This window comes from Dioscorea cayenensis, unplaced genomic scaffold, assembly GCF_009730915.1.
Source record: "Dioscorea cayenensis subsp. rotundata cultivar TDr96_F1 unplaced genomic scaffold, TDr96_F1_v2_PseudoChromosome.rev07_lg8_w22 25.fasta BLBR01001844.1, whole genome shotgun sequence".
NCBI classification, from domain to species: Eukaryota; Viridiplantae; Streptophyta; class Magnoliopsida; order Dioscoreales; family Dioscoreaceae; genus Dioscorea; species Dioscorea cayenensis.
In genome coordinates this window covers 76,146-80,709 of record NW_024088235.1, presented here as the reverse complement: position 1 = coordinate 80,709, position 4,564 = coordinate 76,146, and the positions used below count along the sequence as shown (strand labels likewise).

At 42.7% G+C, this 4,564-nt stretch overlaps 1 non-coding gene across 1 annotated transcript; it reads left to right on the top strand.

The window, feature by feature from the left end:
- Positions 1-1,817: 1,817 nt before the first annotated feature.
- Positions 1,818-1,924, top strand: LOC120257075. Its single transcript, XR_005535508.1, has one exon. It is a non-coding gene; the product is annotated as a small nucleolar RNA R71 (small nucleolar RNA).
- Positions 1,925-4,564: the final 2,640 nt, after the last annotated feature.

The following is a 4,564-nucleotide window of genomic DNA, read 5'->3' as shown; positions in this document are numbered from 1 at the left end:
GTTGAGAATTGAATCATTGTCACACTCATTATCATTGATCTTTTACATAGCTAAGAATCGAATTAAGTATTTTTATTCCCTACTCCCTGTGGATTCGATACCTGCTCACCCGGGATTATTACTTTGACAAACCCGTGCACTTGCGGGATATACGCAAGGGGATCTTGTCACTTAGTGTTTCTATTTAATCCGAGTTTTGATTAAGTTTTAATCTTGATTGTCTAATGCTTGCTTGCCTTATTGATCTTTTGGTTATTTGGTTTGCATGATTTGTTACCTTGGTGAGAGAGAGGTCTCCATTAGGGTTACAATCTCAAGTTTGAAGAGGGTTGAGAGGGTGAGTCATGAGATAGTGAGCATCCCCTTTCCCCTCCGATTGGTGTATTCTATCTCCGTTCCCTAAGCTCTATGCAACCATATTTGGTGTGAGGCATGAGATTGAGAGATTTCTCTGCCGGGACTTTGTAGGGAGTTTTGATCCTTCACCGGGGGTTGGATCAATCTTTAGGAATCGGATACACCTCTTGGATTCCCTAGAGTGTTTTGCAGTCATATGTGGTGTGAGGTGTTGAGATTGTGCGATTTCTCCACCGGGACCTCGTAGGGGACTAGTATCGGTGATCGGGAGGCCGGATAAGATTATATTTGGATTTCCACGACTTAACTTACTCATCATAGAAACACTTTGCTTATCCGGTACCTAATACCTGAATCCTAGGGGAAGCATTGCTCGAATTCCCCACTTTTACTGATTGAGATCTCCCTCCATTTCACCCTTGCATATTCGTCTCTAAATTCATTTCTTCACACATTAGATCACCACACCTTTCCATTTATCATTAGGCTAGAAAGCAGAGAAGAAGTTAGTACTAGTAGCCCTGTTCCCCGTGGATTCGACTACCCACTCACCGGGGTAATTATTACTTCGACACCCGTGCACTTGCGGTTTACACGCATATTCGGACGTGTTAGCAGGCTCTGCAGAAATTTTTTGAACATGTCTACACACTCAGAGCCTGCCCTATTATGCAAGTTTTACCAGTGAAAAACATGAAATAAAGCTCAACCGACCCAACTTCGGCAAATCCACATGAAAACACACGATGAATCCTCAAATCCTAAAATAAAATAGCAGCACAATCATCTAAAAATGAAGACACCAATACTCAACAATTTATTCATGCAAAATACTACATTATTCGACTAAGAAAAATAGGAAACACTTGGGTTACCTCCCAAGAAGCACTTGTTTAATGTCACTAAGCTTGCCATACCTTGTCTTACCTCACGGGGGCTCATAGATGAATGTTGCCCTCTTACCCATGACTCGGAAGCATGATGAGCACAATCTCTTGAAGGTAGAGGGTGTATTATCGGGCTTGGGGCCATCTAGCAATGGTTCATCCAACTTTCTTCGATTCACGCACGTCTCCAACAGCCTTGGAGCATTTCCGGTGGCGTCTCCTAGCCCTCTTCATTTTCCGAAGCACCTTCTTCAAGATCCCCAGGGTAGATAGTACTTCTTCCGTCGAACCAAGCATCATAACTTCTTCATAATCCTCCTCTTGGTCGAAGAAACCCTCGTATGGGCCCGGATTGAACATTTCCTGCATGTATTCATCAACAATCTCATCAGTAGTGTCTAGAAAATATATAGTGTCATTAAAATCAAGAGAATGATGCATGGCTTTAGCAAGGCGCTATGTGAGCTTGTCATCTCCAACTCTCAAAGTTAGCTCTCCGCCGTCCATGTCAATCAATGTCTTGTAATCTGGTTCAAACCATTGTAAAAGGTCTGAACAATCATCTACTCTGGAAATCCGTGTTGCCGGCACTCTCTCAGAAGCTCCTTGAACCTTTCCCATGTCTCAAATAGAGACTCCAATTCCAACTGAACAAAGGATGAGATCTCATTCCTAAGCTTCGCGGATTTTCTAGAAGGTAAATAACGGGCAAGAAAACCTTCTACCATCTCCTCCCATGTGGTAATTGATGCTCTAGGTAATGAATGTAGCCACTGCTTCGCTCTCCCCTTTAGGGAAAATGGGAAAGCTCGCAACTTGATGGCATCAACCATCACCCCGTTTATCTTCAGCATATCACACACCTCAAGAAAACTCTCTATATGACTGTTTGGATCCTCATCGGCCAAACCATTGAACTGTCAGGGATTCGTCGTAACATGTGGATGAATGTCGACTTCCGCTCGAAGTTCGAAAGTGTAATCGGGGGACGCACAATACTCGATTGTGTCCCCTAACACTCGAAAGGTCCGGCATAATCGGATAATGTTCACTGTTGCTCATTACTGTCTCGCCATGTTTTCATATTCTTCCACTTCCAAATCAGCTAGATTAGACTGTTCTTGTACAGGCTCTTTCCCTTTTCTTCTAAGTATACATTTAAGCTCGGGATCTCCTTCAATCAATATTGAGGGGTTCCCTCAGGTCATAACCTGGACCTGCACCCAAAAAGAAAGAAAAAAAAATCAGAACGATGATAGAATAAGAAGACATGAAATAGAATGTATGGTGAAATAGCTAAGGAAACAAAATGCAAAGTATCTCTAAACGCCTACTCCCCGGCAACGGCGCCAAAAACTTGACAAGGATCCCCTTGTGTATATCTCGCAAGTGCACGGGTTTGTCGAAGTAATAATCCCGGATGAGTGGGTATAGTATCCACAGGGAGTAGGGAATAAAAACACTTAATTTGCTTCCTAGCTATGTGAAAGATGAATAGTGATATGTGTGACAATGATTCAATTCTCAAAAGTAAAAATAACAAGTAAGAGAGCATAAGTAAAGGAGAAGGTAAGGCAATTGATAAAGATGGGGTACCCGGATATTGCTCTGCCTAGGACAATCATTTCAAGTTCAAGAACCCTCTATTATGCTTCCTAATCAATGCAAGTGAGTCGTGGAAATCCTTAATTACATAGTCCCAAATCTAAGGTCAACTATGCCTAACTCTATACATGTCCTGGAGGAGAGATTTAATGACCTCTTAACCTCACACTTGCATAGAATTGCAATAAGTTCCAGGGATTCCAAGTGATAAATCTCTTCCTAATTATAGACCTAACCCTTTGGTCCAGGTGGAAGGTCCCTAACCACAATTAAGCCCTAGATACTAAGATCACTTCTGCGCTTCACTCCGTTGCACCCGCAACTAAGCCCTAGCGGAAGTTCATCCCTTAGACCATTGATTATATTGTAGCTGCAAAGAACTCAAGGAACGGAGGTAGAATCTAACACATTGGAGGGGAAAGGGGACGCTTCTGTACCTCTCGACTCACCCTCTCAACCCTCTCCAACCTAGCTTTGTCTAACACTCATGGTGTGTCACTCACTTACAAGGTTACCAACAAGAACACTCAACCCTAATGTCACTCTAGGGGAGTATTCACACAATCAAGCATTCAAAGTTGGAACTCACAATAAACATCAATTAATTGAAAGCATAATAAAGAGATTCAAAGAAATTAATACATCCTAGGGTCACAAATACCCAAGTACCCACTAGTGGTTTAGCTCTCCATGGAGCTAAGTACAATCAAAGAAATAGAATGTAAAAGCAATGAATCCATAGAAAACCCACTCGATAGTCATATCGATGGTCTTGTAGAAAGTCCTCTAATCGTCATCCAAAGATCCCCTTGTCCGGTATAGGATACGCCTCGATGCAAGCTCCCCTACCAACCTTCTTCCAAAGAGATGACGATGTCGGAGCCGTAGAACCTCTCCAAAACCCTAGCCAATACCTCTCAAAACCCTAGCCAAAACCCTCTCTCAAGTTGGGGAAAAGATGGAGAAAAGAATACTGAAATCGGGGCTGAATCGGCTTTAAATAGAGCTGGAATCGGGGATCCACATGCCCTGTAGACGACCCTGTGGATTTTTCACACAGGCGTGTGGAATTTCCACACGGTCATGTGGATTCTCTGTTCTGCAGTTTTCTCGACAGGCTGTGAAAAGTGCTGCTACAGTACTTTGGTACAATTTAGTGCAGTCTCTGCTACAGTATCCGGCCTGAAATACTTCCCAGATCCATACTTTTATCGAGGTAACGCAGACGGGCACACGTTCACGTTGTGGATCGCTTTGCTTCTTCAATGATGGAAAAGTTGGTGGAGATCTTGTTCTATATGCATAAGTCAGAATGCTTGAGTATGACTGCCCTTGTGCCCCTCCAAATGGTTGTGCTAACTCAAATACGAGGAGGTTGGCACACACTATAGCATCTCGCACCCGACCTATGTCTTCGCGTTTGAACCTTAGCATGATTTCCTCCAAAATCGGTGCATTATGATCCACATTGGCTTCTTTCTTTCATACTCGGCCTCACAACCCTACCTGCATAAAAGTAACATAAAAACAGACATATTAGTGTAAAAACCCGAGAAAGGTAATGCTTAACATAAGGAAAGAATGCTTCGCATTCATATCGCACAAATACTTATCAATGCCCATGCTTACTCCGTGAAAATCTTTGATTTGGAGAAATTGAAGAGTACAGTCTTGTTTTAGAAAGCATGGCCTAAGCACGCCTATGCTTAGGTTGT